The sequence below is a fragment of the Chiloscyllium plagiosum genome, unplaced genomic scaffold, assembly GCF_037043375.1.
Source record: "Chiloscyllium plagiosum isolate Xiang-an unplaced genomic scaffold, Cpla_swu_hap1 HiC_scaffold_23, whole genome shotgun sequence".
Taxonomy (NCBI): domain Eukaryota; kingdom Metazoa; phylum Chordata; class Chondrichthyes; order Orectolobiformes; family Hemiscylliidae; genus Chiloscyllium; species Chiloscyllium plagiosum.
In genome coordinates this window covers 7924789-7946351 of record NW_028270161.1, presented here as the reverse complement: position 1 = coordinate 7946351, position 21563 = coordinate 7924789, and the positions used below count along the sequence as shown (strand labels likewise).

Below are 21563 nucleotides of genomic sequence, written 5' to 3'. Positions count from 1 at the left end.
AAGGGGCATTAAATGAACAGTTATGATTTAAATGGAGAAAATCTGTGGAAGGTTTCAACTTTATATTGTGTATATATCCACAAAACACTGAAAGCTAGCACACAGATGCAGCAAGTAACCAGGAAGGCTATAGGAATGTTGGCCCTTATATCAAGGGGGTTGGGGTATAAGAGTAGAGAAGGGCTGAAAATGTGTTGCTGGAAAAGCGCAGCAGGTCAGGCAGCATCCAGGGAACAGGAGAATCGACGTTTCGGGCATAAGCCCTCCTATAAGAGTAGGGAAGCCTTACTGCAACTGTACAAGGGACTGGAGAGCCCACACCTGGAGTACTGTGAGCAGTTTTGGTCGCCTTATTTAAGAAAGGATATTATTTCATTGGAGGCAATTCAGAGAAGGTTCACTAAGATGGTCCCTGCCATGTAGAGATGTCTTAGGAGCAAAGGCTAAATAGGCTGGGACTCTGCTCTCTGGAGTTGAGAAGAATGAGAGATGATCTTATTGAAATGTATAGGATTCTTAAGGGCCTTGACAGGGTCAACGCTTAGAGGTTGTTTCTCCTCCTGGGACAGTCTAAGACCAGAGGGTATAGTCTCAGAATTAGAAGCGCTAACTTAAGACTGAGTTGGGGAAGAGAGAGTTGAGAGTCTTTGAAACTCGTTGTCGCAGAGAGTGGTGGAGGCAGAGTCCTTGTGTATAATTAAAGGTGAGAGATCTTGATCTGATGGGGAATCAAGAGTTGTGGGGAAAGAGCAGGAAAGTGGACGTGAGGAATATCAGATCAGCCATACTATTGAATGGCAGAGTGGGCTTGAGGGGCCGAATGGTCTACTCCTATTCCTGTTTCTTACAGACTTATGGTTTTGCATGAATTGCCTGTGTCTAATTTTGCTTTACAAAGTCACTGTGAAGCACCTCAGGATGCTTTCTTTGACATGCACCCCATTGTATAAGTAAGCTAATAAATAATAAATGAAGTTGTTATTGCCTTGTTGATTAAGCATTGATAGTTATGTAGAAGTGACAGTATTTGTGTTGTAAACTGTCACCGTCAGTAGCGTTGCCGGAATACCTCCTTGTAGTTTATTCAAAGCGATAGACTTGAAAAAAACACATTGCATCCAAAGTGTATTTTTCAATACAGCAAGTAACATCAATTGAGAAATTTGATGCACTATTAAATCCACAAGTTTTCTAACTTTTTCTTTTGGAGAAGCTCTTTTTTATTCATTAACCTTTGTACTCCAGGACTGATTCTTATTCCTTTAAAAATCTGGATTGATTTTCTTTCTCTCAGACTTTTAGAAACTGGTTCCTGGTGAAGACGAACAAGATGTTATTTAACTGGAACATCACGTAGCTAATATCTCTATAACAACTATGAAAGGGCAAATCGAATCAGCACTCACTAAACTTCAAACTCGATTTGTTCTTTCATCAAAAACAACAAAATAAAGCAAGTTCAGTGACTTTTGAAGAAATGTGGGTCAACATGGCAGTAGGAAAACCTTTCAGAGGAAGAATAAAATCACAACAAGTTAGTTAAAATCACAACCAGCACAACAAGCTAGTTAACATAGAAATGAAGTGATTCTTGGTGAATGATAATAATTTAACAATTGGAAGGCTTTTCTCCTATTGCAATGTTCTCCTACATTAGGTGATGCCTTGCAAAATATTTAACCATCTTCAAGACTTTGTGATGGCCCTATACATCATTGCCAGTGTTGCTTAAAGACGATGTGGAGGAGCTGGTGTTGGACTGGGGTGAACAAAGTCAGAAGTCACACCAAAACCAGGTTATAGTCCAATAGGTTTATTTGAAAACACCAGCTTTTAGAGTGCTGCTCCTTTGTCAGGTGAAAATCCTCCTCACAATCTACAACTCTGCCAATTTTAGCATCATCCACAAACTTACTAATCCGACCACCTGCATTTTCCTCCAGATCATTTATATATGTTATAAACCACAAAGGTCCCAGCGCTGATACCTGCGGAACATCGCTATTTAATAATCTCCATTCCGAAAGTACCCTTCCACCACTATTCTTTGTCTTCTGTAACCAAGACAGTTTTGTATCCATCCAGCCAGCTCACCTGGATCCCATGAGATTCTACCTTTTGTACCAGACTGCCATGAAGTACCTTATCAAAAGCTTTACTGAAGTCCATGTTGATAAAATTCACTGTCCATCCCTCATGAATCATTTGTGTTACTTCCTCAAAAAACTCAATCAAGTTGGTGAGACTTGACTTTCCCCACACAAACCCATGCTGCCTCTCACTAAAGTCCATTTGCTTCCCAATGTGATCAAATCCTGTCTCTCAGTATCTTCTCCAACAGCTTCCCCATCACTGATGTCTCACCAGCCTGTATAAACCTGGATTATCTTTGTTTTCCTTCTTAAACAAAGCAACAACATTGGCCATTCTCCAGTCCTCTAGCATCTCGCCTGAGCCAAAGAAGATGCAAAAATATCAGCTACTATCCTGGGATAGATTCCATCTGGCTCTGGGAATTGGTCTACCTTAATGCATTAAAGACACCCAACACTTTCTCCTTCATTATGTTGACCTGCCCGGGAGTATTTACACAGCTTTTCCTAACCTCCACATCCTTCACTTCTCTCTCCTTGGTGAACCCTGATGTCAAGTACTCATTAGGGATCTCACCCATTTCCTCTGGCTCCACACATAATCTCCCTCCTTTATCCTTGAGTGGGCCCACTCGTTCCATAGCTACCCTCTTGCTCCTAATATAATGCCTTGGGATTCTCCTTATGCCTGCAGGCCAAGGACATTTTATAGCCCCTTTCAACCCTCATACCTCTGCAGTAGGTGGGACCCGAACCCAGACCGCCTGGTCTGGAGGTAGGGACACTATCACTTCACTGCAAAAAGGGGAAGATAATTTACTGAGAAACATAAAAGTCAAGATAAATGGCAGAATATTCATTCTGTATTCACCTCTGTCCTTCTGCCTTTCCTCCCTATGTCACAGCACAGGAACCATTTTATTCGATGGGGTATGGAATCCTCTCAGTCAATACCAGTGGCTGTCTCTCTATGTTGGAGCACAACCAAGTGGCTGAACAGCAGCCGTTAAGAGTTTTACATAACAAAACTGCAAAGGTAATCTCCCCAGAGATGGCCACAATCTCCATGGCAACTTCAAAAACATGAACGCACATGAGAAGGGACCTCGTTTCATCTCTGACCTGATACTTATACAACTCATTTTTAAAGGGATTCATCATATCTGCCTTAAGTGTTTCTGCTGGACATATCTGTTCCTAAATATAGAAAAAAGAAACAGCAATTGAGGCTTGTTCTTGTTAAATCTGCATGGTCTATATCTCTGCACAAAGCTTATATCATCTGCAATCTCCCAGCAATCAAACATCTGATGGAGCATTTTGAAATATCTCTGGAGTAAGATCGAACTAATGAGCATCTTATCCAGATTTCAAACACTTGTGCCTCTAATGGTCTCTACGTGCCTGATTCCTCAATAATTAGAAAGCTAATTAGAAACACACAAGGTTAAATTCAGAATGAAATATTGAATCATTATATGAAATTAATTTTTTAAAACCTTTGTTTCATGTGAAGATTGAAATATGCAAATATTTAACATCAAAATCCTTAATTTATGGATGCTTATCCGTGCAGTACAGAGTCACAAAGAGCTTTCCTTATCTAAATTATTGTCTAACTGTGATAAATGGCTATTGGTTTATTGGTAAAGTACAGAAACAACAGATCAAGTGCAGTTCCATCACATCCACCCTGGGGGTTACATGTTTTCAAAAGAGATACATATCTGAATCTGTTCATTTAGAACCGTTCATTATTATCGCTGTTTCTCTGTATAATATACATGAAGGAGGAAGTCTTTGAACTCTCCATGAGGCTCCACTTTTGCTGTTACAGTCCAGCACTTTGTTTACCATTCAGAAGTGGTCATCGCCCATTATAAAAATCGGCAATTGTATTATGGGAAAGTTGCTTGTGTGTGCAAGAAATAGAAGTTGAAGCCTTCAGAACACATTCATGAAGCTGCTGCTAGAGGTGGTAACCAGAGGAATTATTCTCACGTGGGAATGAAAATATGCTGCAAATGTTTTTTTTAATTTAAGCTCAAAGCACCTACTCCAATCTCCACAAATGAGCTGAAACTATAGGAGTTTTGGAATGGCAAGGAAAGTCGTCCGCGCTTTAATGCATTTTCATGTTGAGATGCCAAGTTGAGGATGATCTGGACTTTCTTTTCAGTCTGGAATGAGTGAGGCCAAATTGTTAAGTGTTGAGGTTTGTGAGATCGACCTGTCTACAGCATTGAAGAAACTCAATGAGTCCCCAGCTGAGCAGATGAAAGATTACAGAACAAGGACAAGTCCACTATGAAATCAGCCAAAGTACAGATGCGGCTATTTATCCCAGAATCCATCAGTTAAGCAAGTGAACATCAATACTAGTTGTTACTACTGTGAGTTAACAGTAGGAACACCAGTATTCCCTATTGAGAAAGTTGGCAACAGATAAAAGCAAAGACCAGATTCACTTGTGGCATTTTCCATGCTAATGAAGCATGCCAATTCTCAGTCTCTACCCATATGCCTGAAGACTGACTATTAGGTGATATATCACAGGCCAAGGGTGCCCATAGAACCATATCAGATACTTATCAGCCATGATTGAATGTTACAGCAGGCTTGATGAGCTGAAGCTGAATGGACTAATTTCTGCTTCTATGTCTTATGGTCCAATGGTATTCATGTAAGGAAGCATTGTCTCTATTTGAGGGGATTTGATGATCAGGGGTTCACTTTGCAATGCCAGGGCAGGTTGTTGGTGAACCTTTGTCTTGTGGATGTTCAGGGTGAGATCCATGCTCTCGTCTGCCTCTGTAATGATGCTAACAATGATCTGGAGTACATCCTCTGAGATTGCACATCCGCAAACACCATTCATGTACTACAGCTCGATGATACTAGTTGGGGTGACTTTGGGTGTTGCGAGAAGATGGCAGAGGTTGAATAATTTCCCGTTGGTTCTGTAGGTTAGTTTCACTCCGGTGGGGGAGCTTGTCGGTGGACAGACCGTTGACCACTTCCACTACCTCAGGAGTGTCCTATAGGCCAAAGCAGATCATGATGAAGAGATCCAGCACTGCATCCAGTATGGTAGCACAACCTGCAGCCATCTGAGGGAAAGGGTCTTCAAGGACAACAACATCAGATCCAAAACCAAGCTCATGGTATACAGAGATGTAGTGGTTCCCACTCTCCGATGTGGCTTTGAGATGTGGACTGTCTACAACAGACATCTCATAATGCTGGAGCAGCCCCACTAAAGCTGCCTGTGTAAGTTCTTGCGAATCCTCTGGGAAGACAGACACACCAACACTAGCGCCCTCAACCAGGTCAACATCCCCAGCATCGTGGCATTGCCCAGCATCCTCCACCCCCCCACCCACCCCAATTGGCTGCGATGGGCTGGGCACGTTGTCCCCATGACTGGCACTAGACTCCCCAAGCAGGTGCTCCACTCCCAGCTCCAAAACAGTAGGTGAGTCCCAGGTGGACAGTGGAAGTGTTTCAGAGATACCCTTAAGACCTCACTGGGGAAGTGTGGCATTCCCACCGACACTTGGGAATCACTGGGCCAAGACCATCCAAAGTGGAGGATGGGCATCCAGCAAGACGTTGAACATCTCAAACGGTTTTCGTCTAAGGAACCATTGTCTCATTTGGGAAGAGAGGGAAATATTGTCAATGATAGAACCCCAACCGCAAGGTTTATTCACGTTCAGCAAAGGACTCCAATGAAATTCATCTATTCATAGCCACAATTTAGTTCAAACTGTAAACAAAGTGACATAAGTATGGAAATTTGCCCATTACTACCCAGTAATGCAGGCAATTTGTAAATTAAAATGAAATAGTGAATGAATTTCCACACTCACGTCTGGAAAAAAGTCACATTGGACTCATAGATGTTTAGAGACATAGCGACGTATACCACAGAAACTGCCCTTTTGGTCCAACTCATCCATGGCAACCAGATATCCTAAACTAATGTAGTCCCATTTGCCAGCATTTGTCCCATATCCCTCTAAACCCTTCCTATTCATATACCCAGCCAGATGCGTTTTAAATGCTGTAATTGTACCAGCCTCCACCACTTCCTCTGGCAGCTCATTCCATACACGTACCACCATCTGCAAGAACAAAATATAGCCCTTAGGTCCCTTTTAAATCTTTCCCTTCTCACCTCAAACCTATAACCTCTAGTTTTGGTCATCCTTATCCTGGGGCAAGACCTTGCCTATTCACTCTATCCAGGCCCCTCAGGATTTCATAAACATCTATAAGGTCACCCCTTAGCCTCCTACACTTATTCAGCCTGTCCCTGTAGCTCAAACCCTCCAACCCTGGCAAACATCCTTGTAAATCTTTTCTGAACCCTTTCAAGTTTCTCAACATCCTTCCAATAGCAAGGAGAACAGAATTGCACACAACATTTCAAGAGTGGCCTAACCAATGTCCTGTACAGCTGCAATGACCTCGAACCCCAATGCTGAATGTACTAACCAATAAAAGAAATTATACCAAATGTCTTCGACTCAAGAAACATTTCTGCTTCTCTCTTCAACCTACTGAGTTTCTTCAGCACTTTCTATTTTTCTCTCAGATTTCCACACTGCACCTGTGCCTCATGCAACATCTCATACTTCAAACGTCAATCCCTGGGGCTGATGTTATTCTTTACAACTTGAGTTTTGTTTGAGGCGTGTTCCCAACCATTCTGTAATTCCAGTGACTAATAGTTACATTCATCTGCGTTCAAACTGCAAACATTGTCATAAAAGGCCAAGTGATGCATTTTCTGTCTTCTCCTTTAATTTTGATTGATAACATTCTTTCCTTGCCTCAAGTTGTTGACTCCTGATAAGAGGCTGGTCATTTTCCTGTAGTTTGTTAAAGAAGCAATTACTCATATATGAGTCTTAACCCTGTTGTGCAACACAGCTTTCCAAGAACTGATGAACACTACAGGGCACACAGTGTTGAGCTGAAGCAAACAATGTGATTATTTATTTATTTGCAAAGCTGTGGGGAAGGAACTCAGGAGTAGACTAAACCGATATTTCGTTAAAACAAAAGCCCATAAAACCTCGTTAGGCCAACTGGTCTCCTGTGCGATTTCAGCCATTATTTTATTGTGCATTTTTATCGCTAATTAGATATCATGTAGGAACCTTTCACTTGCTACATGGATTGTAGGAGTGATTGGGCTCAGTATAGCATGCAGAAGACTCACAAGTCCAGTTGTTCTTGCATGGTGTTGAGTTTTTGTTCCATAGTGTGTGGACCTGGTGTGGCATGGTGGCTCAGTGGTTAGCACTGCTGCCTCACAGTGCCAGGGACCCAGGTTGATTCCACCCTTGGGCGACTGTCTGTATAGAGTTTGCACATTCTTCCCGTGTCTGTGTTGGTTTCCTTCCACAATCCAAAAATGTGCAGGTTAGGGTGGATTGGCCATGGTAATGCGCAGACTGAGTGGGATACTCTTCAGAGTGTCAATGCAGATTGGATGGGCTGAATAGCCTCTCCAGCCTGACAGAAGCAACCTGGAAACAGAGATTGCTCTGGTTTCCTCCCTCAGTCAAAAGATGTTCAGGCTGGGTGGATTGGCCATGGTTAATGCTGGGTTACGGGTGTGGCTCTGGATGGGATGCTTTTGGGACAGTTGGAGCAGATGAGATGGGCTGAATGGTCTGTATCTGTACTGTAGGGATTCTATGATTCAATTTGACAGGTTCTACTGGATGTCAGCTTGATAATTATATGTGGTATCCAGTTGGACAGGGAGCACTGCAAAGAAGCTGCTTAACCAGGTTGGTCTGATTCAATTCAGGGTCTAAAGGGAGTCTGAGATCCTAGTGGAGGAGATGAGTGCAGGGGTGCATGCAATTCATGTTAATCCTCCACATCCTTCCTTTAATTTGTACTTGCAGTTCTCCATAAGATATGGGGAGCTGTAGAGCTGTTCTTCCAGTGGTGATACTGGCCCAGTCATTAGTAGATTTGTCTTTAGTCAAGTCATACAGCAGGAAAACAGACCCTTTGGACCAACTAGTCCATGCTAGCCATGTTCACAACATTAAACTAGTCCTACCTGCCTGCGTTTGGTCCATATTCCTCTAAACCTTTCCTGTTCATGCCCTTATCTAGATATCTTTTAAATGTTGTAACTGTACCTGCATCCACCATTTCCTCTGGCAGCTCATTCCGCACAAGAACCACTCCCTGTGTAAAAACATTGTCCCTCACGCTTTTTTTAAAGCTTTTTCCTCTTACCTTAAAAGTATATCTCTTTGTTTTGAACTCCCCACCCAAGGCAAAAGACCTTTTTCATTCACTTTAACTATGCCCATAAACCTGTATACGATGAGATTAGATTCCCTACAGTGTGGAAACAGGCCCTTCGGCCCAACAAGTCCACACCGACCCTCCGAAGAGTAACCCACCCAGACCCATTTCCCTCTAACTAATGCACCTAACACTATGGACAATTTAGCATGGCCAATTCACCTAACCAGCACACCTTTGGACTGTGGGGGGAAACCAGAGCACCCGGAGGAAACTCATGCAGACACGGGGAGAATGGGCAAACTCCACACAGACAGTTGCCCGAGGCTAGAATCGAACCTGGGTTCCTGGTACTGTGACGCAGCAGTGTTAACCACTGAGGCACCATGCCTCACCCTCCTCCAACCTCTTACATTCCAGTGAGAAAAGTTCCAGGCTATCCAGCCTCTCCCAATAACTTAAACCCTCAATTCCTAGCAAATTCCAGTAAACCTTTTCTGAACCCTCTCCATTTTAACAGTATCCTCCCTTTCGCAGAGAGAGAAGAATTGCAGAGTATTCCAGAAGAGGTTTCACCAATGTTCTGTACAACTTCAACATGACATCCCAACTCCGATACTCAAAGGTCTGAGTACTGAAGACAAGCATGCTAAACACCTTCGTCACCATGCTGTCTACCTATGACACAAATTTCAAAGAATTATGTACTTGAACCCCTCGGTCACTCTGTTCTGCAACACTAGCCAGGGTTCTGCCATTAACTATATAAACCCTGCCCATGTTTGGTTTACCAAAATGCAATGCTTCACATTTAAACCCCATCGGCCCCATCTCTTTGCAATTCTAGATAACCTTCTTCACTGTCCACTCTCCCAAGAAATTTGGTGTCATCCACAAACTTACTAACCATGCTTCCTATGTTCTCATCCAAATCATTTATATAGGTGACAAACAAAAGTAGACTCAATACCGATCCCCGTGAAACACCATTGGTCACAGGCCTCCAGTCGAAAAATAACTCTACACCACCATCCTCATATTGTAGCCACACAGTGTGGCTTCATCCGAATGTATGCAGGGTGTTAAATAATACCATATATAGAGAGAGAATATGCATGGCACATTGTCTCCTTGCCCAAATCAGGTGGACTAAAGTCAACCGTACCCAAACTGATGTCTACCAAGTCAGCCAGAAGTCACATGGCACCAAGGTTATAGTCCAACAGGTTTATTTGAAGTCACAAGCTTTCGGAACACTGGTCCTTCAACAGATGAAGTCATTTCACCTGAGGAAGGGGCAGTGCTCCAAAAGCTTGTGATTCCAAATAAACCTGTTGGACTACAACCAGGTGTCATGTGACTTCTGACTTTGTCCACCTCAGTCCAACACCGGTACCTCCCAATCATGGCCAAGTCAGCTGGCAATCAAAGGATCTCATGGTACAGCAGGCCTTTGGCTGAGTTTACTCCTAGGAGCTTGGTTGTGATATAACTTAGAACATAGAACATAGAACAATACAGCACAGAACAGGCCCTTCGGCCCTCGAGTTGTGCCGACCCATGAACTATTCTCAGCTCATCCCCTTACACTATTCTCAGCTCATCCCATCATCATCCATGTGCTTATCCAAGGATTGTTTAAATCTCCCTAATGTGGCTGAGTTAACTACATTGGCAGGTAGGGCACTCCACGCCCTTACCACTCTCTGAGTAAAGAACCTGCCTTTGACATTTGTCTCAAATCTATCACCCCTCAATTTGTAGTTATGCCCCCCTTGTACACGCTGACATCATCATCCACTGTCACTTTCATTTGTTATGATTAAAGTGGTGTTAGAAAAGCACAATCCTCCTGCTCCTCCTCCTCCTCCTACTCCTCGAATGCTGCTTGACCTGCTTTGCTTTTCCAACACTGCTCTAATCTAGACTCTGATCTCCAGCATCTGCAGTACTCACTTGCTATGGTCTGATACACTTAGCAGAGTTGTAGTAACAGTGCCGAATGGATACTGGTTGGTATGGTGACTCATTGGTTAGCACAGCTGCCTTGCACACCAGGCATCCGGGTTTGATTCCAGCCTCGGGCAACTGTCTGTGTGGAGACAGTCTGTGCACATTCTCCCAGTGTCTGTGCGATTTTCCTCTGGGTGCACCGGTTTCCTCCCACAATACAAAGATGTGCACATGATGTGGATTGGCCATGGTAAATTGCCCCTAGTGTTCAGGGATGCATCAGTCAGGGGTAAATATAGAGTAATAGGGTAGGGGAATGGGTGGGTTACTCTTCAGAGGGTCGTTGTGGACTTGTTGGGCTGAATGACCTGTTTTCACACTGTAGGGATTTTATGAAGAAGCAGCTGAAGAATTAAGAGTGCCCGGGATGAAAAGGCAAAAATGAATTGCCAGAGTGGCAGTTTTTCACATTGAACTTTTTGATAACTGTACTTAGGACATCGCCAGCAGCCTCTAAGCCAACCCAGCTGAAAAAGATCCATTGAAACTGAACCTAATTTGCTAGGATTAGCCAGTTGACCTGGACTGTCTTTTCCTGCTGCTACATTTCATTATTAACAAATTAAAACAAGCAACAAAGTGTGACATTTACATTATGCAAGATTTCACATTATAATTATGCAAGAAATGGTGAAAATGAAACCTCATTAATATTTTACCACAGTTAGCCTCTGATACATGAATAAATTATAAAGGCAAACAGCTTATTGATTTAACAAGGATAGCCTTTGTCTCGTTCTGATTATTTGTTGATGTTTCTTTTCATGTGATTAGTTTCTGAGCTGGTTGCTACTATCATCAGCATACCAGGATGTTGATTATGCAACTATATTCACAAAGAGTGTACAAATATCTTGTGACAGTGACGAAATGGTAATGGGAGTCCTTTCCCTGAATGAATAGATCCTCTGTGTGATGTATTTCCATATACTTTGAGAGCTTTTTAAGGCTTTTATCACTTAGATTGATCACCGCAAGTTTGTTTTTTGCAAGACTCATTGTCTTTTTGTTGCACATCCCCCCTCTCCCTGACTGTGTGGAAATTGCACATTCTCCCCATGTCTGTGTGGGTTTCCTCCAGGTGCTCCAGTTTCCTCCCACAGACCAAAGAAATGCAGGTTAGGTGAATTGGCCATACTAAGTTGCCCATAGTGTTCAGGGATGTGTAGGTTAGGCGCATTAGTCAGGGGAGATGCAGAGTAATAGGGTAGGGGAATGGGTCTGGGTGGGATACTCTTTGGAGGGTCGGTGTAGACGTGTTGGATCAAATGGCCTGTTTCCACACTATAGAGATTCTATGATTCATCCCAGCACCAAGAACTGGCCATGATATTGTTTTTAGTGAATCATTTCAGGACACAATAATTACAATGTAAGTTTTCAGATGGTTTGGGGAATTGTCTATTGTGTATCACACACTCTCTCTTTTTAATCCAGGCCCAGCATTTTTAAGAGTGTTATCAATGGATGGCAAATGACACATCTGCGAATGAGTTATGTTGAGTTCCAACACCTGATTCTCAATGATCCAGGACTGCCTCGTTTGATTGTGTTCTCAAGTGGGTTCTTAGGTCTTAATACATTTGCAGGACTGACTTCATAAATACAATCTCAGGATTGTTACAGCTCAGAGGGTGGTCGTTCAGCCCATCATGGTTGTGCTTGCTCTCCAACAAGCATTGTGATTTGGTGATGTTTCTTCCCTTCTCTCCATATCCTTCACATTCTTTGAACAGAGGCAATTACCTATCACCCTCTTGAATGCTGATGTTGACTCTTCATCCACCACTCTCCAACACAATGCATTCTGGACCCAAACCACTCGACGTGTGAAAAAGGATTTCATTTCTCACGTCATGTTTGATATGTTTTCAAATCGCGTTAAATCTGTGCCCTCTCCTCCTTGATTGTTTTACATGCAGAAACAGCATCTCCCTTTCTAGACTAACTTGACCTCTCATGATTCTGAAAACATCCAACAGGTCTTCTCTAGCCTTCTACTCACCAAGAAGAATAGCCCCAACCTTTCCAACCTCTCCATATAACTGAAGCTTCTCACCCCTGGAACCATTCTTGTGAATCACTTCTGCACACTCTCCAATGTGTTCACATCCACCCCATAATGTGGTGCCTACAACTATACACAGCACTCCAACTGAGGTCTAACAAGTGTCCTCTATAGTTCAGCCTCATCTTCTTGCTCCTTTCTCTCTGTACCTACTAATGAAACCCTGAATACTGTACACTTTGAAAGCTGCTCTATACTTATTACTACATAGTAAATGATGAAAAGACAACAGAACTTTTTAATGGAACACTGACACATTATCGATGAGGCAGCATCACAGTGCATGGCACAGAATCATTTACATTTCATTGAAAACATCATGTTGCCTAAGTGTGGAATTTATTTACTTCCAGAGTCTTTCGAAGTGAACACTTTTTATTTAAAAGATATTCATATTGTAATGCACTTGCTATTTTTAATTCTAACATTTATTTATGTTCTTTATTTTTAACTGGTTAATCTAGTTAACTCCACTGCATTGTGGAGCTTTCTCTTTTGAAATCCTTGCTTTCTCACGCAGCGTGATCTTCACAAGTTTAAGTTCCCTTTGCTCCTGATGGAGAGTTGTCTTGTGAAAGCAGGTGCTGGAGGTTGGATCCAATTGCTGCCCCTGCTCAGAGTGTCTCGACACCGAGCGCACAGCCCCGAAGAAACACCGTTAACATTTTTACCGAAGTTATTCTAAACCCTTGTCAATAGCAGAAAACCTAATACTAATCTCTGGGGGATCTGCACCAGCCAGAGTGTTTAAAAAAGTACTACCGCATTTTCTTTCATATACCTTAACCAATTTACCGTTCAATTTTGGGACTTTCTCTCAGTTGTAAGTTAGTTGAGACACGTTTGCAATTTATGGTATATACAGTTTACCACATAGCAATTATTTGCCAATCTGTTACATTCTGATAGAGTTGTAAGCCATGACCCTGCCTTCATGAGCTAATGGAAATATGCCCTTTCCTTCTATTAAATTTACCTGGGTTTCTCTTTGGCTCTCGATATTTCCTGTATCTGTTGTTTTCCATTACGGGAGACACATTGGCATGATGTGGAACAGTGCAACTTCCTGAAGTGTGTGCTGTTGCTAAAACAGTGGATAAGATTTGCATGGCAATGTGACTTCCTAAACGAAAAGTCAAATCTCTGTTAAGTGATGAATGTTAACAGATGTCCGCATCTCTGCTGAGCAGCACACGGCACAATGCACATCACCCCCAATTAGATGGGATTTAGATCAAGACTTTACAAAAGTTTTAAAATAAACTACCAAGATGTTTGCCTCATTATTTACTTGAGTGGGATTCATTAAAACGATGAAAACCTTTTGCAAAAGCAGTTCTATGTGGGGACGTGTGGACACAGTCCAGGACAATGCTACCTTCAGCTGCCTCTTTCAGGTATATCACCTTCTCAAGGCAACACTTTCTTCTAACAAGTGTCATGTGCTGTGCGAGAGTCATTAATCACTGCAACTGCTGAAGCCACTGTGACAGCCTGAATCCAGCTGAGTCAGACAGTCTCCAATTTCTTTATAGCTATCAGCAGTAATGATCTGGGGAAAATGGTATGGTCTATTGCTGTGTTAATGAAAACCCATATTTTGATACATTCTGTTGCCCTCATGGCCCTACAGATTTATTTTCAGACCACAATCCACACTGTAAATGTGTCATTATTTTCCGCTACACCTTCCCTCTCCAGAGTTTATCCCTGGCATTGTGTCAAAGGCATGTTTTGAGTTAATTCTATTTCAGGCCTGCTTGAAATAACTCCACGAAGGCTGGTATCCCTTCACCAAATCACCCTTTATTTACAGATGCATGGTGTGTGACCCTGACCCAGCTAGCTCAGAGCTGGCTCCTAGACTGAGCAGAACCACTGACACTCCCGCTTTATTTTCTCTGTTTTACTTTTATCTCTCTTAACCCCCACACTACCACCTAACTGCGTTGGTGCTTATTTTTCCCCAGCACCCATGTGTGTGTGCAGCTGTGAGACACAGTGAAAGACACGAGGTGTACAAATCTTTATTCAATTTCCACCACCAGGAAGAAAGGAAACACCCGAGTGGCCAGTGACAAGCAATACCCTTCACATCAAAGGGCAATGCTGTGTGATCAAACAGTGAAGGGGAGGGTAGGGACTGAATCAAAATAGAGTTGGATGGGGAGACACTCCAGCTTTTTAAAAAAAATTTTTTCTTTTTTTTCCCTTTTTTTCCCCTTTTTAACCCCCACACTACCGCCTAACTGCGGTAGTGCTTATTTTTTTTCCCAGCACCCATGGTGTGTGTGTGTGCAGGTGTGAGACACAGTGAGAGACACAAGGTGCACAAATCTTTATTCAATTTCTACCACCAGGAAGATAGGAAACACCCGGGTGGCCAGTGACAAACACTGCCCTTCACATCAAAGGGCAATGCTGTGTGATCAAACAGTGAAGGGGAGGGCGGGGGTTAAATCAAAATAGAGTTGGACGGGGAGACACTCCTGCTTTTATTTTTTTTTCTTTCTTTTTTTTCTTTCTTTTTTTTTCTTTTTTTTCCCTTTAACCCTCACACTACCACCTAAGTGCGGTAGTGCTTATTTTATCCCCAGCACCCATGGTGTGTGTGCAGGTGTGAGACACAGTGGAAGACACACAGTGCACGAATCTTTATTCAATTTCCACCACCAGGAAGATAGGAAAACACCCGGGTGGCCAGTGACAAACTCTGCCCTTCACATCAAAGGGCAGTGCTGTGTGATCAAACAGTGAGGGGGAGGGTAGGGACTAAATCAAAATAGAGTTGGAGGGGGAAATAATGCACTCCACTACTCCTGTTTATTTTTTTTTCTTTTTTCTTTTTTCTTTTTTTTCTTTTTTTTTTAGTGCAGACAATACAAGCCCAGCAAGCCCCCGCCCCTCCCACCTTCCGACCACTCTAAGGCAAATACTCCTGTTTATTTATTTTTTTTTTAACCCCCCCACACTACCACCTAAGTGCGGTAGTGTTTATTTTTTTCCCCAGCACCCATGGTGTGTGTGTGCAGGTGTGAGACACAGTGGAAGACACAAAGTGCACAAATCTTTATTCAATTTCTACCACCAGGAAGATAGGAAACACCCGGGTGGCCAGTGACAAGCAGTGCCCTTCACATCAAAGGGCAATGCTGTGTGATCAAACAGTGAAGGGGAGGGCGGGGGTTAAATCAAAATAGAGTTGGACGGGGAGACACTCCTGCTTTTATCTGTCAGACAGGGTTCCATGTTAATTGCCTTAATCAGGAAACTCTTATTGTATGAGAGCCACCTGGCTGACCTCATTCCAGTCACTACACTGCCTACATACAGTGCTACGGAATGACTCGACAAGAGGTCTGGAAGTCTGTGTTGCGAGAGAGGACCATTTCAGAAAGAAACATAGAACAAACCTGATCAAGCTTTTGTAGTGATACTTAAAAGCATGGGACTCCCTATTGCCTAAAATGCACATCATCAGCCCTGATGCTGCCATGTGAATTTTAGGTGTAAATTCTGGCTGATTTACTGTGTCGGTACTGTGCTGAAAACTTACTGAATAATTGCATGGACCGACAGCCTTTCTGGTGTCCTGTAATAATCCTACCAAAGCCAATATTTGAAGGATATTGGAGGCAGAAATCAATTGCGCTTACTCAAAACTGTGACTTTGCATTCAACGTACGTTTTCAGCTGTGTGTATGAAGTACAAGGGAGTCTTCATTTATCTAACGTTGCTTAAACTGCCTCCAGTGTGAACTCTGTTGTATCTGGTAAGAATATGGTATTGAATGCAACAGTTGAGGAGTAGCTTTATTGAATCATAGAGTCCTACAGCACGGAGACAGGCCCTTTGGCCCAAACTGGTATATGCCAACCAAAATGTCCACCTCTCTAAAATGTTTTTTTAATCACCATATGAGATTGCTTACAACAGCTGCATGAAAAGATCCAGGTGTGGTGATGTAGAGAATACAATAATGTTTGGGAGCATGAGGAAGAGAGACAGAAGCAGCACTTCCAGCTTACTCTGATGTTCACAAAGATCATGCTGATTTTTAACATCAATTCCACTTATTTATCCAGTTCCTGTATCCCATGATTCTCCTCAACTCAAACAAAAATCTATCAGTTTCAGTCTGGAATAAAAGCAGAATACTGCAGACGCTAGAAATCTGAAACAAAAGCAAGATAATTGGGAATAACTAGGGGGAGGAGGGAATATAATGGATGTTTTTATAATTAGCAGGATGTCAACTGTTAAATGTACGTCTGAGATGGAATTCTGAAATGCAGTGAAAAGGATAGAAACTGTCTAGTTAAAATCATTTAGCTTTGTGTAATTGTGCTGGAAATGCATTAGCTGTGACCTCACCAATCTGAGGAAGGTGTGACTGAGGGGATAGCTTTTTGTGTGTAGAAGTGTGTCTCATTTATTCTGAAAATAAAAACATTTGGGATGTACCTGTTGTCCTGAGCCAATAAATATGTGGGGTTTCATAAAGTAATGCTTTCCCTGTATATTGTGTCTTTACGTTTGATGGTGAGTTGGTAATTATTTGAGGTGATTCATGAATTCTTCTACTACTGCATTTCTATGAGTCCAAATACTCCACACCTCGACACATGTACAGAAGGGGTTGTCACCTTCGGATTTCATCACGTAAGAAACAAGTCAATGAGAATGAAAAGGTAGCTCCTGAGAAAACTTCAAGAAAAGCTCGCTGTAGAAAATACAATACGCTGATCTCAGTTCTCAATTCTGAAGGGTGCGATAAGGAAGGTTGAAGACAGGGGTTGGGGTTAGGTTTTGATGGGAAAAAAATAAGGAATCTCAAAACAGTAAAAGAATTAGGGCCTTTGACTTGTCTCTCTCTGTAACTGAGAGAGGGCAAAGCATTAGCCTTATTTACTAACCACCAGCTGGTTATCTTTCTAAAGCAGTGTGGTGGAGGCAGCTCAAGTAAAATCCCCAACCCTCCATCAACCCCAATCTGGCTATATCCTGTAGCTGATATTTCTGGGAAACCCTTTCGGAGAGTCAGCCCAATTGAAGGATTATGATCTTGTGTTTCTGCAGCTCACTTGTACTACAGTTCAACCAGTGAAAAGCACTGTGTTTGTGCTTCTAAACATTCACTGAGATATCACAGTAAATAACAGTAAGTTAATTGCTAACCTACAACATATAGCTGTCATTATAGACTCAAATGTTCAATGGGATCTCCCATTGTCTTTACATCTGCTTCATTTGAATTGCTATTGGAAGTGATGGCTCTATGTTAACTATGTTATAAAATTCCTATTTGATAGAAGTTACCTTTTTGGAATTATTTGTAATTGTCTGTCCACACACCTCCTGAGAATGAATCCTTCTCACACCACCATCACAATCAGGTTCAGCCTGAGAGTTGTATATTAGAGAAGAATCAATCAGATATTCTGGCACCTTGACTGCCTGAGAACGCACATTTTATACTTCCCTGGCATGACAACAGTGAAGGGTATTGGGATAACCCGTTGGATAATTTGAACCCTGTTCATAACCCAATTGGCCAAAGATCTCCTAAGGTTTGAGAAGGTTAGGGGAGACAGGATAAAAACGCACACCTTGAAGCCACCCCATCAATGAAGAATCATGGCAGAAAACAGGACAGCAACCTAAGAAAACCCAGGAGAAAATCTGCCCCAACATGAGACCCAACTTTGTGAAGACAGTGAGTCCAAGGCCAGAGATAAACAAGATTCCAACTCAAACATATAGATCATAGAATCCCTGCAGTGCAGCTGGAGGCCATTCAGTCCATAGAGTCTACACTGATCCTCCAAGGATTAAGTTACCCAGATCTACCCTCCTTGTAACCCCACGTTTCCCAAAGCTAACCCACTAAGCCTGCATATCTCTGGGCACTGTGGACAATTTAGCATGGCCATCCCACCTAACCTGCACATCTTTGGATGTGGGAGGAAACCAGAGCACCCAGAGGGGAGCCACGTATGGGGAGAATGTGCAAACTTCACACAGACAGTTGCCCAAGGCTGGAATTGAACCTGGGTCCCTGGCACTGTGATGCAGCAGTGCTAACCACTGAACCACTGTGATCATTACAAGTAATAGCCTTTCTCAGATGGATGGGGCTAGATAGAGATTAAATATTGGGGGAATTTGGAAAATGCTTGCATGGTGCTTTTAATAAGGAACATTTTGTTTATGAAGTTGCAAACCAAATTCTGTGTCCTTGTGTCTGTCTCATCAACAACAGCACTTGCGTAAAATGTATTTAATACATAAACTGGTCAAAGTGTCCAAAGCACGGCAGCAGAATGCAGCATTGAATTGTATTCTCTCTTTACAACTTCTCAGTTGGTGTATTTCAGCCAGTGGAAATGTGTTGCTCAAAGTAGCAACATTGCCACACACAGGACATCTGCAGTATGAAAATTTTCCTTATTTCTGTTTGTCAGTATTGATTCCCCTTTGTCACCGCTCTTGATAGTGTTGATGGTTTTTCCTCAGGTTGAGCCTAACCTAGGACTGTCTTTACCCAGTCCAGTACCTCCCCCAAATGACTATTATTCACACATCCCGACAGAGTAAGATTGAAAATTTAAAGCCTACTGTCCAAAACTCAGAAGTGTTATCAAATGCAATGTAACATTGAGTTAATGAGTGTTGAGATGTTCCCGATGACCAGGGAGTCCAGAAATAGTATCACAGTTTAAGGATTGGGATGGGCCATTTCGGACTCAGATGAAGAGAAATGTCTTCACCAAGACAGTGGGGAGCCTGTGAAATTCTTTGTCACAGAAAGCATGTGAGGCCAAAATATCGAATATTTTTGAGAATTAGTCAGATATAACTCTTAGGACTAAATGGATCAAAGGGTATGGAATAAACGTGGGAACAGGGACTGAGTGAGATAATCAGCCATGATCATATTGAGTGGTTGCACAGACTCAAAAGGCCGAATGGCCTACTCCCGCTCCTGTGATGTATTTTTCTATTTGAATTACGTAAAGAGATAATTAAGGATAGAGGTGTCCTGGAGAAAGATAGTGAAAAAAAAAGGTGAAAGGGTTTAGGGAAGGAATTCAAAGCTTGGGTATTTAAGACATGGCCATCATTAATAGTGTGATGATAATTTTAGATGGCACTTTATGGATAAGCATAGACTAGATTTGCACCTCTTTTGTACAGAGCATTTACAATGACTCACATCATTAACAATGAATGTATAAATATGTTTATATGAAATGTGTCTGTTTTATTTAACCTCTTAGGTTTATAAAACCCTCAAGTATAAAAATAGTAAAGACCTTTCACAAAAATGCAATAGCTGTCTCCTCGAACATTCCCACTCTTGTATGGACTTGTCAACTGCATTTTTAAAACTGACCTAACTAACTGACTGGTTGTCAGACAATGTAAAGGGAAATAATTCCAAAAGGCTGGAAACCTGGCAATAAACGTAGAAAAAGAAGAACAAATTACATTAGTCAGCAACTCCAATGGAGGTGATTTGATGCAAAATATGGCCGGAGAATTGCCTAAATTGTCTTTTTTCTTTACAAATGCTGACTCATCTGCGACATATTACCAGCTGCTTGTCTTTTTTATTTCTGGCTGTTTGTTGCTTAAATTATTCCCCTACAGCCCATAAATATCATTGGAATGCCAGCTTGCTAGACCTACTGGGATTAACTATAAGCTTGGCACTTCTACTGTTCATTTGCTGAACTCATTGACTGAAGTGCCTCAAGTGCTAGGTTCCCTTGTGGGGCATCTAATTGGCATCCATTCCTGTCGCCAAATGATAGACTAACACGGAGGTCTCTTTCAGAGTGCATTTAGGGATAGACATTTGTATTGCTGGCCAGTGCTGAATCAGTTTGAGCTCTCTAATGTAAGGCACTGGGTTGAGTAACAAAACCATTGAACACCATGATTAGAATTTATCCCTCAAACCACTGAAATTAGTTGCTGGTGCTGAGTTTTGCTGAGGTTGAATAGAAAAGCCTGCACAAAATGTGACCTCTTAAAACTCAATATGCAGCCTTCTAACTGCTGTTGACTACAAAGAATAACTCACAGGTGGAAAGGATGCGTGGTAAAATCGCAGTCCGGTTCTTTATCAATTGAATTCTGACACTAACACACAAAGGAAAGCCTCAGCAATGTGGATCCCACACTCTCCACAGCCACAGCTTAATTTCTCAGTAAGATTTCTGTCTGCCAGTTTCTCAAAACTGCTGTTCTGTTTAAGGGATTATCATAGAGTCATAGAGTCATAGAGATGTACAGCATGGAAACAGACCCTTTGGTCCAACCCGTCCATGCCGACCAGATATCCCAACCCAATCTAGTCCCACCTTCCAGCACCCGGCCCATATCCCTCCAAACCCTTCCTATTCATATACCCATCCAAATGCCTCTTAAATGTTGCAATTGTACCAGCCTCCACCACATCCTATGGCAGCTCATTCCATACACTTACCAACCTCTGCATGAAAAAGTTGCCCCTTAGGTCTCTTTTATATCTTTCCCCTCTCACCCTAAACCTATGCCCTCTAGTTCTGGACTCCCCGACCCCAGGAAAAAGACTTTGTCTATTTATCCTATCCATGCCCCTCATAATTTTTTAAACCTCTATAAGGTCAGCCCTCAGCCTCCTTAGAGAGTTTCAGTAACGTCCCAGAAATAGCTATAAATCAGGAAATGGAAGGCAAGGAAAAATTCAAGAAACTTACAATCATCAGGAAACTGGCATTGATCAAATTGTCAGAGCTGTAGGCTCACAAATCCATTGGTTCGGACTGGCTTTACCCAGGTGTCTTAACAGATTTGGCTAGTGAGATAGTTGATGCTTTGGATTTAATTTTTTACAATTCCACAGATTTGGGGAAGTTTCGTTCGACTGGGAAATAGAGAATATAATGGCTCTTTTCAAAAAGGAAGGAGAGAGAGACAGAAAGCAGGAAATTATAGGTCAATTATCTTAAATTCTGAGATGGGGACATGTCAGGAGCCATTATTAAAGATGTTATAACTGCACTGAAAGATGTTCAAGTTCATTAGGCAGGGTCCACATGGTTTTAAGCGGGGTAGT

General features: G+C 42.2%; 1 long non-coding RNA gene across 1 annotated transcript in view; it reads right to left on the bottom strand.

The window, feature by feature from the left end:
* The window catches only part of LOC148145806 (uncharacterized), a 92000-nt gene extending 78520 nt beyond the window's left edge, over positions 1-13480 (bottom strand). Inside the window, exon 1 of the long non-coding RNA XR_015761201.1 lies at positions 13433-13480. This is a non-coding gene — a long non-coding RNA (uncharacterized LOC148145806). The remainder of the gene's footprint in view (positions 1-13432) is intronic.
* Positions 13481-21563: the final 8083 nt, after the last annotated feature.